Source organism: Lotus japonicus, chromosome 1 (assembly GCF_012489685.1).
Source record: "Lotus japonicus ecotype B-129 chromosome 1, LjGifu_v1.2".
Classification (NCBI taxonomy): domain Eukaryota; kingdom Viridiplantae; phylum Streptophyta; class Magnoliopsida; order Fabales; family Fabaceae; genus Lotus; species Lotus japonicus.
The window spans coordinates 80745738-80759824 of NC_080041.1; positions in this window are offsets into that span (position 1 = coordinate 80745738).

Genomic DNA, 14087 nt, shown 5'->3' on the forward strand with positions numbered 1-14087 from the left:
AGCCATGAGTAGACTACACAGTACAAGTAGCTGAGTCACGGTGCAAGTTTTGGTTCTATCTATTGCGATGGGGGTTGATGCACAGCACAAATAATTTTGAGGGAGAAAAGGGAAACTATTCAAGAAGTGATGATTGATGAGGGTTGAGGGAGAGAAGTGGACTTGAGGCAGAGTTTTCAAGAAGAGGCAGAAAAAGTTGAACATTTTCTTATTTTTGGATGATGTTATATGGGGGAATAAAGTCGTTTAATGATTAACTAATAGATTTTAAGACTTCTGTCTTATCCTTCATCTTCCATTTTATCTTGTCTCGTGATCATTTTTAGAATCAAACATGAAACAAGTATTTAAGTCTATCTAGCACTTCATGTTTTAGCAAATAAAACGCACAAAGATTCTATTTTCTATGTTTCTTCAACATCTATAAATTTGTTCTTTTTATGTTCTCATCAACCTTAATTAACCTCAAGACAAACAAATGCATAACTCCATTCTCAATCCTAGCTTTAGAGCATGAACTTAAGCTGAAATAAGATACAATCATGTTATTAAACAAAATTTGTTTCTCTACCTAAGGGCCTCTCATAATTACCCCTAGATAATCAGTTAGTTATACACACAGAGACCTCGCAAAAAGAGGGGAAGGATGCAAAAACAAATACATGTTACCTTCTTAAAAAAATGAATGCCAACTTCACATTAAGCAATCTATGATTTCAACTTCTGCTGACGGCGCATTTGGGATGGCAATGGGTATCGGACCCACAGGATACCCGCAAAAAATACCCACTATGGGTAGGGTAAAAACCCGCTAAATGGTATGGGTGATTACCCGCAAAAAGTAGTGGGTATGGGTGCGGGTTTGGGTACTATAGTACCCAACCCGCCCATACCCGCACACATATTATTATTATTATTATTATTATTATTATTATTATTATTATTATTTGGTAATATATGAACAAATTAACTTAAGCTATACCTTTCAAGCTTACTTTTTTTAAAAAAATAGGTGAGTATTTGAGGTATTCATAATCATTGCTAATTTACTTCCACTTATTTTTAAAATTAGTAAGTTAATAACTTACAGCTTTAGGATTATATTATAAATCCAAAATTATAAATTTAAAGTTATATCTTTCTTGCTTATTCCTTCTAAAATAATAGTCTATGATTTTATTTGTTAAGTATTTGGATAATCTTTGTATTTATATTAGTGTATTTTATTTAAAAAATTAGTTGTATTTTTGTTTTCTATTAACAAAAATAGTGAAAAATATATTTTGTTTAGCTAAATTGCGGGTAATGGGCACGGGTACGGGCATATAGGTACCCAGAGAGTACGGGGACGGGCATTCAAGTTACTACCAACGCGGGTATGGGGACGGGTACGAGTAATTTTTGAAAACGCGGGTATGGGGATGGGTACTATAGTACCCTACCCAGACCTTACCCATTGTCATCCCTAATACTCATCCCAAAAAGCAAGATCTTCATCGTCCTTATTTTTCATTCTATTAGAACACCAATTTTTTCTCATTCACTCCTCTTTGTTTTGAGCCATGTTCAAGTCAAATCTGTCTCCCAACAATTAATTCATGAAATTAAAAAACTGAATCAGAGGTTGCAATCCATCATCTTCATCATCTCTCACCTTGTCATCAGCTTCAACATCTCACCATCTCAACCTCTCATCATCCCCCGCAAGTCTGCAACCACCACTGCCCCCCACTTCCACCGCCCAACCAACACTCATCACCATCGCAACCCACCCCCACCATCACCGCCAACCACCAAAATCCCAAAAATCCAGAAACCTATCCCCACCCCCACCCAGAAACCCACCCTCACCCGCAACCCACCACAGAAATCACCCCCACCCAGAACCCATCACAACTCACCCCACCCCACCCCATATTGAAACCCCAGCCACCACCCCCAACCACACAGCACCATCACCCCAACCACAAACAAACCCATATTATCTTTTAAAAATCAAACCCATAAAGTTGCAAGCTTGGAGGAGATCTAGAGAGGAAATGAAACCTAAAAAGTTGCAAACATTTTTTAAAATCAAAAACAACATGAATTAACCAGCTTGGATGAGATCCTGAGAGGAAATCCAGAAGTTGCAAACTACCACCCACTACTACCACCATGACGGCGACGAAAACGCAGACCCACAATCGCTCTCGCGGGTTTCACTCACCTTCGCCGGCTTCTCTGCAGCCGGTAACACACCCTCTGCAGATCGAACCAAAGCTCCTCCACGAAACCCCAACCCACCAGCAACGGAGTCGCACCCCTATCGACGCCGACCACCGAGCACAAAATCGTGTTTGGTGAGTTGGGTTTCAGATCTGGGGGGTGAGGGTCGAACCAATGGGTGGTGGCGGTGGGGGCAGTGGTGGTTGGGTGCCGGAGGGGGTTGTGGCTTGGGCGGTGGGGTGGGGGCAGTGGTGGTTGGGTGGATGATGAGAGTATGAGAGGTTTTGATTTCTGAAATTGGGAGGTAGAAGATGAAGGTGAGATGAGAGATTATGGGAAATTAGGTTTCAATTAACTTAATTAAAATTATCACAAATTAATTTTTGTGATTAATAAATATGTATTTTTATTTTTTTTAAAAAAACCGAGAAAACTGCAATAGCAGGTCAAAAGGCATGTGGTGTAACTATAGACCAGAAAAAACTAGTCCATAATAAACGCCCCCGTAAATTTGTTCGGAAAGTTGTGAAACTCCCTCCAAAAAAATGAATGTTTTAGGGTTTGAAGTCGTGTTCTCATCCTTAGGTATGTGTTGCTCGACTATCATTAGATCAAATATCTTTTTAGTAGTTTAAATTTCATTTGACAAACTTAATAGCTCATTCAAATTTCCATTATGCTCATATTAGGGTCTCACTTTAGTTCGATGAATCACTAGTATTTTTTATCCGTGTGATACACATGAGATATTAATTTTTTCTTTTCGTATGTAATTTTTTAAAATTTTTTTGTTAATTTTATTAAGTTTATTCAAATGATTATAAAAGACACTATCAAGTGTGAGTAAGTCTCACATAGAAAAAGAAAATGAAAATTTTGATCTATTTATAAGAAAGATGATTCATACACCTAATGTTTTAAGGTTTTTGGTCAAAGATGTGGTGTTCAACACACTTGTGTTTGCTCTTACCCTAATGTGATGACCCCTCATAGCTTTAACATATTTTTTCCCCCTAAAACCACCAGGATATATGTTCCTAGCTCAAACAATATCGTGTCCCAAGGAGGATATTTGGAATCAACGAAAAAACATATGAATATTAAGTAGCGTAATGTCTTCCTTACGGTCTGAATATTTTAATGAATTTTATTATCAAAATGAACCTCATAAATGAAGAAGAAATTATTTTTTTTAATAAAAGAAGAAATTGGGTCAGTTATAAACCATGAGACAACTAAAGTAGGATATAAGTTACAAACCTTAATTGACGATAAGACTAGAGTAGAATATAAGTTACAAAGATAACTCTTTTATTAGATATTTGTGACTCCATAATCATGATAACTTATTACAATAATTAAATTGGGGACTTACATCATAAAATGGTCTTATTTTTCATGTCTTTTTATGTCTTCCATATAATAATTAATTCATTTAACGTTTGACAATGTGAAGAGTTTCAAAAAAAAATATGAAGATTTTTTTTAATATGTGAAGTGATTAATTACTTATATGTATTTAAGGAAAGAAACCGAGTCCCCGAATGATAGCTAAAGTAGTAAGAATTGGGGGACATATGTGTTCTAGGAATGAACATTGAAGAGAGGCATAGTACCTAGAGGTAGAGGGATTGTGCCAAGAGAGAGTGAGAATGAGAGAGAGTGCTGAATTTCAAGTGTTATTTCATCAAATGAGCCAAAAGTCCCTTACAATTGATAACTACCTCCTATTTATAGAGCTTGGGTACTACCTATTGGGCCAATTGGGCCTCCAAGATCAGGGCCCATCTGAAGGCCAGGGCCCCGCCTCAAGGGCGGGATATACGCTGGGCGTTGCCCCTCTAGGGGCTCGCCCAGTCCACTAGTCCACAAGACACCGAGCTCGAGGTACGAGAGCTAAGGGTGTCTTTTAAATGCTGTCACATGTCTTATTGTACACCGGAATCTACACTGCCAACATGGCTTGAAAAAAGAGAAGTTAACTATATCGCCAACATGGCGTGAGCAAAAGGAAACTAGCATTTTCAGTTACCCAGTCCACTGACTTGACGAGTAAACCAAGCTGGCAAGTCCACAAGTCCGCAAGCGGCGAGGACGACTACTTTGTATTGGTGACAAGTTGGAGCAGGTGTATGATCGCTCGCCGGCGGGAAAGGTGGCAGGCATGGGTCATGTGCTGATCATTCAGTCATTGACTGGCGGTGACCCCGGCGAGCGACTGAACTTCGTTGTTGGTGTCAATCGTCAGGCGATGGCGTTTGATCCCTATAGTGGCGAGGCTTTTCGCGCTTTCCCTTATTTTAAAACCCTTTCAAATTTCTATCTGCCTCACGTGGCTGCCCCACGTGATGTGTTGGTTACATCAATTTCCCTCTTTCTCCGGAACCGTCACTTCACCTTTCATAACCGTCCCATCGTGCGCAGTAACTCCCCTTTGCACGCGACCCACCTCCCCAAAACCATCATGACTTCCAACCTCCCACACGCGTCCAACACGCGTCACCCTTCCAGCTTCTCCCCTTCTCCTATAAAAACCCTTCTTCCCCACTGTCATCCCTTTCCGAGACCCCTCTTCACTTCCCTAATCGCTTACCAAACTCCTTCTGCCCACTTCCGCTCCGGAGCCGTCGCTTATCACCCTTTCCGCTACCCACTCTTCACATCCTACTCCGGTGAGTCCCACTGTCTTTATCTTTACATCGCACACATACTGATCTTTTCTTTTCTTTCACCTCACTGTCTTCTAAAAATGGCTTCAAACCCTACCTCCCCTAATCACTCTTCTTCCTCCTCCGAAAGCGACCCTGACTCCACCGCTGCCGGCGGCCTCCGTTTAGAGGTTCCGGAGATCCCAGCTCACCGATTAAAAACCTACGCCACCCTGCCCCTTCCAGTCCAAGTAGCCCCCAAACACGAGGCTATAGATCAACCTTCCATCTTCCAAGATAGCGATCCCATTGTGCAATTCGTGAACTCCCTGGGTGGCTTGTCCAATGATGATGAGTTTAACGCCAAACTCAGGATCTGGGTTTGCAGTCCCGGGGATCGCCCCTTGCTTCACAAGCCAGACGGCGACGTAAAGAGATCCCATTTTTTCTTTGCGTACGAATACATGTTTAGCGAGCTTGGAATCAGGCTTCCTTTCTCGCCCTTTGTCCAAACCGTCCTCCGCGACATCAACGTGGCTCCCTGTCAACTCCACCCTAACGCCTGGGCCTTCATTCGATGTTTTGAAATCCTAAGCGCCGCTGTCGGCATCGCCCCGTCCCCCACCAGTTTCTTCTACCTTTACGACGTCGACCCCAAGTCCATCAAAAACAAAGGATGGATTTCCTTGAAGGCCCGAGCCGGCCGGAAGTGTTTGCATCCCCACAAAAGTAACGCGAAGTCCTCCTTCGCACGAAAGTACTTCCGTGTGGCGGTTCATCCCGCCTACCCAGAGGCATTCACCCTCAGAGACGGGACCGCCCTCTTTCCTCTTTACTGGACAGAGAAGCCCAACGGGATCACCGATCCTTCAGAGGATTCCTTGTCCGCCAACGATAAAGCCTTTCTTAATCTCCTTGCCCCACTTCCCATCCTTGACTGCACAACAGTCCTTGAGGGCGCTGACCTCTCAAGAACTCCCAAATACTTAGGTTGCCCATAGCTCACTTTTATTATTGACATTTCCTTTCTCGACTCCTATGTTATCACTGATCGTTTTTTTTTAGGGCCTCGGCATGAGTTTCGGTCGCTTTCTTGATCTCCTCGGACGTAGCCTGCATCACTGCCTCCATGTCAGATTTCGCCAAGGCCAAGGACTCCGCAAACTTTTTCTCTTGCTCCGCCAACGCCTTTTTCGAGGGCCTCGGCATGAGTTTCGGTCGCTTTCTTGATCTCCTCGGACGTAGCCTGCATCACTGCCTCCATGTCAGATTTCGCCAAGGCCAAGGACTCCGCAGACTTTTTCTCTTGCTCCGCCAACGCCTTTTTCACGAACGCCGAGCTCCTGAAGGCCCGCGAGAGGAGAATGGCTCGCTTCTCCCCAAAATTCAACACTGAGGGCGACGCGAAAAAACGGGGCGGTGCTGAAAACCAAGCCGAGAGCACCAAAGCTCCCAAGAGGAGAAGATTGACCAAAGCCTCCTCCGACGCCGGCACATCCAAACCTGGCGCTCAGCCCACCACTGCTGCTGCTGCGCCTAAAGGCAAAAATGTCGCTGAAGCCTCTGTCGCCGCAGCTACCGAGCCAACCGCCGTACCAGCTTATTCTCCCGCTTCCGCCGGTGCGACCGCTGCTTTTGCCGCTGAGTCCTCTATTGGCGCCACAGCCGCCTCCGCCGGCGTTAACGCCACAAAAGCTGCTGCGTCTTCCGACACTCCTATTGGAGATAAGGAAAAAGAAAATGAAACCCCAAAGTCTCCCCCTCGCCAAGATGCGCCTCCTAGCCCGCCCTCAACACATGATGCGGGCCCCATGCCTTCCCCACCTCATCAAGGGGAAAAATCCTGTCCTGGCGCTGCCACTACCTCTGAAGCAGCTCAAATTGAACAAGCCCCTGCTCCTGAGGTCGGTTCTTCAAGCTATTATAATATGCTCCCCAACGCCATTGAACCCTCAGAATTCTTACTTGCTGGTCTCAACCGTGACGTTATAGAAAAAGAAGTTTTGAGTCAGGGCCTGAATGTCACCAAGGAGGAGACTCTTGCTTGCCTCCTACGCGCTGGGTGCATCTTTGCTCACACGTTTGAGAAGTTCAATGCCGCCAACGTTGAAGCTGAGAGGTTGAAGGCCGAAAGTGCTAAGCATCAAGAAGCCGCCGCTGCTTGGGAAAAGCGTTTCGACAAACTGGCGACGCAGGCAGGAAAAGACAAAGTCTATGCCGACAAGATGATTGGCACGGCGGGGATTAAAATCGGCGAGCTGGAGGATCAGCTGGCGCTGATGAAGGAAGAAGCAGATGAGCTTGATGCAAGCCTTCAAGCTTGCAAGAAGGAAAAAGAGCAAGCTGAGAAGGACTTGATCGCCCGAGGCGAGGCGCTGATTGCTAAGGAGTCAGAGCTTGCCATACTGTGCGCTGAGCTGGAGTTAGTGAAAAAGGCGTTGGCGGAGCAAGAGAAAAAGTCTGCGGAGTCCTTGGCCTTGGCGAAATCTGACATGGAGGCAGTGATGCAGGCTACGTCCGAGGAGATCAAGAAAGCGACCGAAACTCATGCCGAGGCCCTCGCCACGAAAGATGCCGAGATTGCTTCCCAACTAGCAAAGATCAAAAGTCTAGAGGACGAGCTGGCGACGGAGAAGGCCAAAGCCATTGAGGCGAGGGAACAAGCCGCTGACATCGCCCTTGACAACCGCGAGCGCGGTTTCTACCTCGCCAAAGATCAGGCCCAACATTTGTACCCGAACTTTGACTTTAGCGCCATGGGAGTAATGAAAGAGATAACCGCCGCAGGACTGGTTGGTCCCGACGATCCTCCCCTGATTGACCAAAACCTCTGGACAGCAACTGAAGAAGAAGAGGAAGAAGAAGAACAGGAGAAAGAAAATAATGAATAATGTAATTTTTAACATTACTTTTATCTTTTACTGTCACCTTGTAGTGCATTTTTCCGCCATTCGTCTATGTTTAAGCAACCCTTCGCCATAGCTTTTTATATCGCTGTTGGACATTTTGTAAGTCATATTGGAATGCTTTCGCCGTACACTACTCGCCTTCCCTCCTATTCATTCGCCGACCTTATATCTTGCGCTATTTTTCACGCGTCATATGATTGAATTACGCCTAACGATTTCGTGCGTTAATTTTAACTAGGACTTGTTGCTTGGTATTCCACCACCAAGACTTTAGACGTTTTTTCCCTAATAGGAAGAAACGGCCTCCATTCTCGAGGACTTCGCCCGGGGCTTTGCCCGCTCGGGGCTTACAATGCTTGGATCCCAATGGCCATTTGGGGGTCCCAAGACTTTTGCCTAGTTAACGGCGCTCGTCGTATTCTGGCGAGACTTACCCAGCACATCGTTTACGGGACCGGCGATCACGTCAGACTTTCCGGAGGGTGATTCCCAGGCGTCAAAGGCCATTTGTGGAATCGCCACAACCTTCAGGGTTCCAGCAAGCCCCTTTGGGGATCAAGCTTGTCCCACTTAGTGATCGCCGTAATTCTTTATGTCGATCGGCAATTCCGATCGTCAGGGAATCCCTGGAATTTTTTGGACACGAATTTCGTGAATTTTCGTCTTATTTTATTGATTTGTCGTTGCAGTACATTGGACAATTTGAGAACACTTCAGAAAATATTAAAGATATCTGGCTCCGGCGATTCCGACTTGTTCACTTTCTCGCCTGCAATCAACTATAAAAGTAGCGCAAGCTCAAACCATTGAACGATCGAGGTAACCGCCTCCCATCAAGCTCTTCTAAGTGATAGGCCCCATTACCAAGAACTTTAACAATGCGGTAGGGCCCTTCCCAGTTGGGAGTAAGCTTGTTCCCCGGGGCTCCCGATCGCCACTTGAGGACCAGGTCGCCAACCTGCATATCTCGGACGCGAACCCTGCTGTTGAACTTTGCCGCCACGCGCTGCTTCATCGCTGTTTCCCGAATGTGCGCCTCGTCGCGCGTTTCCGACAAAAGGTCCAGCTCCACCGCCATGTTGGCCTGATTTTCCTCTTCAAAACCTGGTCGAGTCCGCCATGTAAAGTTGTCAATCTCCACCGGCAACATGGCATCTACCCCGTAGGTCATTCTAAAGGGGGTTTCCCTTGTAGTAGATTGCTCGGTGGTGTTGTACGACCACAGCACCGCCGGAAGTTCATCCAACCAAGCTCCCTTAGCCTCCGCGAGCCGTCGTCTTAGTCCTCGTAGGATTACCCTGTTTGCAGATTCCACCTGCCCGTTCGTCTGCGGATGCTCAACAGAGGCGAACCTCATCTGTATGCCCATTTCCTTGCAGAACTCCCTTGTTTGACTGCTTGAAAACTGGGTCCCATTGTCAGATACGATCGCCCTTGGGATCCCGAACCTGCAAACAATACGCTTCCAGTAGAAATTGACTATCTTTGCAGAAGTAATCTTGGCCAAGGGTTCAGCCTCAATCCACTTAGTGAAGTAGTCCACCGCCACCAATATAAACTTCATTTGTGCCCTGGCGGTCGGGAAAGGTCCAACTAGGTCCACACCCCACATGGCGAAAGGCCACGGGGCGCTCATCGTTACCAACTCTTTTGGCGGTGCCTTAGACAAATCCGCGAACACTTGACACTCCTTGCACTGCTTCACGAAGTCCATACAATCTTTCCTGAGGGTGGGCCAGTAAAAACCCGCCCTCAACACTTTGCAAGCCAAAGACCTTCCCCCGATGTGGCTCGCGCACACTCCTTCATGTACTTCAGACATTATCGCTTCGTACTTCTCTGGCGATACACATTTCAACAATGGCATCGAGAAACCACGGCGATACAAGTGTCCGTCAATGAGAGTATAGTGACTCGCCTCCCGCTGCTGCTCCTTCGTGCATTGCTCCACTTCTGCCGGGTCCCCCGCCAAGATAGATATTATGGGATCCATCCATGTTCTCCCTCTGTTTACGCAGGACATGAGCTCGCCTTCGATGCTTGGGTACGCCAGCGTTTCCTGAATCACACTTTTGTTATTGCCGGGCTTCCGCGTGCTCGCCAGTTTGGCTAACGCGTCCGCCCGCTGATTTTCTGCCCGAGGAACGTACTCCACCACGACCTTTTGAAAGAGTGTCATCAAATACCGTACCCGCTCAAGGTACTTGATCAGATTAGGATCTTTGACCTGGAAAGTTCCCTTCACTTGATTCTCCACCAATTGTGAGTCCGTTCTTATCAACAAACTCCTGATCTTCACTTCCCGCGCCAACTTCAATCCGGCGATGAGAGCTTCATATTCTGCTTGGTTGTTCGTTGCTTTGAACTCGAATTTCAGGGATTGCTCCAACACTAGTTCCCCCGGCCCTTCTAACGTTACTCCCGCGCCGCTGCCACTACTATTGGAGGATCCATCCACAAAGAGAGTCCACTGAGTGTCCACTCTTTCAAACCGATCTGGAGTCAACTCGACCACAAAGTCAGCTAGTGACTGCGCACCAACCGTGCCCCGCTTATCGTATTGCAAACCATACTCTGACAATTCAACCGACCAGGCGACCAATCTACCTGATAAATCCGGTTTTTGTAATACTTGCCTCAAGGGCAAATCCGTCCGCACCTTCACGGGAAAACTCTGAAAATAAGGTCTCAACCGCCGGGCGGTGACGAGGACCGCCAACGCCGCCTTCTCAATTTTCTGATATCTGACCTCCGCGCCCTGGAGTGTGTGACTAACAAAATAAACAATTCGATGCTCGCCATCTATCTCCTGCAACATCACAGAACTCAGAGCACTATCGCTCACAGCAAAATACAAATGCAGCGGGTGTCCCTGTATTGGTTTCGACAAGATCGGCGGTGACGATAGGAGTTCCTTGAGGCGAACGAAAGCTTCCTCACACTCCGCCGTCCACTCGAATGCGACATTCTTGCGAAGACACTTGAAAAAAGGAAAAGATCTGTCACCAGACTTGGGAAGAAACCGAGATAAAGCTGCTATTCGCCCCGTCAAACGTTGGACTTCTTTCACATTGGAAGGGCTTTTCATCTGCTGAATCGCCTTGCATTTTTCTGGGTTTATCTCGATTCCTCTGGATGTGATCATGAATCCCAAAAACTTACCCCCCTGAACACCAAAAGAGCATTTCTCCGGATTGAGGCGCATACTGTGCTTCCTAATTTCGCCAAATGCTTCCTCCAGATCTTGATGATGGTCTAAACCTCGTACTGATTTAACAATCATGTCATCAACGTAAACCTCCATGTTTCTTCCCACCTGCCCAGCAAAAACCCTATCCATCAATCTTTGGTAGGTAGCCCCAGCGTTCTTTAGTCCAAACGGCATGGTGCGATAGCAATAATTGACTCTGGCAGTCATAAAAGCCGTTTTGTCCTCGTCTGCCGGGTGCATGCGGATTTGATGATAGCCAGAATAAGCATCCATCAAGCTAAGCAGTTCGTTGCCCGAGGCACCATCAACAAGGCTATCGATGCTGGGAAGGGGATACGAATCTTTTGGACATGCCTTGTTTAAGTCTGTGTAATCTACACACATCCGCCATTTCCCGTTCGCCTTCTTTACCATTACGACGTTCGCCAACCACGTCGGATACTTCACTTCCCTGATGAATTCTGCCGCCAACAACTTGTCGACCTCCTGTTGCACCGCCTTCCCTTTGTCGCCACCCAAGCGCCTCCTAAGTTGTGAAACTGGCTTGACACTTGGATTCAATGCTAACCGATGGCATATGAAGTTTGGATCAATCCCAGGCATGTCTTTGCAGCTCCAAGCAAACAAGTCTAAGTTCTCCCCAAGCAGTTTTGTCAGGCGCGTCTCCTGCTCCTCCGTCAGTCTGGTCCCAATCTTCAAAGTGCGATCGCCAAACTTTAGCGCCTTCGTTTCCTCAATTGGCGTGGGCCTATTTACTCGCCCCTCGCCCCGGGGATCAAGATTTTCATCCGAAGCTTCGATTTCATAACATCTATGACCAACCAACGCACTCTTCTTGCCGTACAAGTTAAGGCAATTATTGTAACACTCCCTCGCCATCTTCTGGTCCACCTTCAGCTTTCCCACCTTTCCACTGCTTAGCGGATACTTGACCGCCAAGTGGGCTGTCGAAATTACAGCACAAAGGCGATTCAATGTATTTCACCCAATGATGACATTGTAGGATGCTACCACCTGGAGAACCAGATACCTTACCTTCAAAACCCTAGCACACTCGTCTTCCCCAAATATTGTGTCTAGATCAATGTATCCCCGCACCATTACTTGCTCCCCCGCGAAACCTACCAAGGTTCCCGCGTATGGAGTTAGATCATTGTCAGTTAGTCCCAACTTGTCAAATGCATCACCATAGATAATATCAGCCGAACTACCCTGATCCAGGAGTACCCTTCTAACGTTGAAACTGTTCATCCTTAACTGCACCACAATCGGGTCGTCCTTATGAGGCTTTATCCCCTCAAAGTCCGCCATCGAGATTGTTATGTCAGGGTGTACGAATCCAAAAGCGACCTCATGAACGGAATTAACGGCACGAACATGGCGCTTACGCGCCGCGTGAGTGTCGCCACTGCCGCCAAATCCCCCGGCGATGGTGTTGATGGTTCCGACGGGCGGTCCAGAGTGTTGAGCGAACGTGTCATCAGCCCCTTTTGTGGCGATAGCCGCTGATTCTTGCTTTTTCTTGCCCTTAGTGTCCGCTCGCTCCTCCTCCCGCTTGTGCGCTTTGTTTTGATCGCCACCATTGCGCCACTGGCCTTGACGATTTCCTTGATATCCCGCCCGAATCAACTTATCAATCTCCCGCTGCAAAGTCCAACAGTCATCCGTATCATGCCCGGCGGACCGGTGGAACTCGCACCACTTCTTGGGATTGGCGTCCCGTGGCTGATACTTTGGGGCCTCCGGCTCATCCACTAGATTGGCGTCGCTTGCCCCTCGGAGCATATCCGATACATCTGTGTTCATCACCATATCAGTTTCCTCCCGCTGGCGATGAGACTTAGATTGCCAAGGCCGACGTTGTTCATAATCATCGCGCCGTGGATACAACTGTTCCTTGGTCGGTTTGAATACCGACTTCCCCTTACCTGGCCTCTGCTGTTTGCCGTCCCCCTTATCCTCGCCGCTCCTATCTTTTTTCACGCGCTTGGGCGACGTGTCGCCCTTTTCCAACTTCGCGCGCTTTCTTTTGAAAGCGTCGTCCTCCTCGTCCAGAATATAAGTGCTGGCACGAGCACGCATCTCTCCCATCGAGCGCGCCGGCTTACGTGTCAATTTGCTGTTCAACCCTCCCGGCAGCAAACCGTTTTTAAATGCTAAAGCACAAGCTCGAGGCTCCTCGTCTTCTACCTTTACCGACGCCGCGCTATACCTTGCCATGTACTCTTTCAGTGACTCCCCTTCCTGCTGGCGAATATTGTATAGGTCATTGATCGTCACCGGCTGATTCTTATTTGCCGAGAATTGCACTAGAAACTTGGATGAGAAGTCTCTGAAATTTGAAATCGATCCACGCGGCAAAGTTGTGAACCACGCCATCGCCGTCGATTTGAACGTCGATGGAAACATCCTGCACTTCACCGCATCTGACGCCGCAATTATCACCATCTTCGTATTAAAATACAGAAGATGATCTTTCGGATCGGAATCTCCGCTGTAAGAATCCAGAACTAACGTTTTCATGTTATCCGGAATCGCCACATTCTCAACATCTTCCGAGAACGGACGGAACTCAGCCACGGAATCTGCTTCTCTGCTTCCATCATCTCGCTGCTCGCGACGGTAGAAATCTAACTGAGCCTGTAGATGCTCATTCCGCTGCTGGATGTTGCCAATACTGCGCATCAAATGGCGCCATTGCTCCTGTGTCACCGCCGGCTGTTGTTCCGGAGCAGGTGAATTCTCTGGTGAGCGCTCCAGAGATCCTACCTGTGAAGGCGATGGAGGAGGTGGTGGTGATGGAAGAGGAGAAGGCGACTGTACTCCTGTCGTTCGTACCGGAGAATCCAGGTCCACACGATGAGGCCGCCGAGGCGGCGAAATCCGCTGTCGCATTGGTGAATGATGCTGCCTCCTGCGTCGAGTCTCCATCCAAACCAGAAACGATGCAAACTCGATCGGAGAACCAACACTAGTCACAGAATCAAAATCGGAAAACCAGAGAATTGCCTAATCACAATCAGAGGTAACTTCATGCACAATCAATCCACGTGAATGGGAGTAGAAAGTTTACGGTCCCCACAGACGGCGCCAAATGTTCTAGGAATGAAC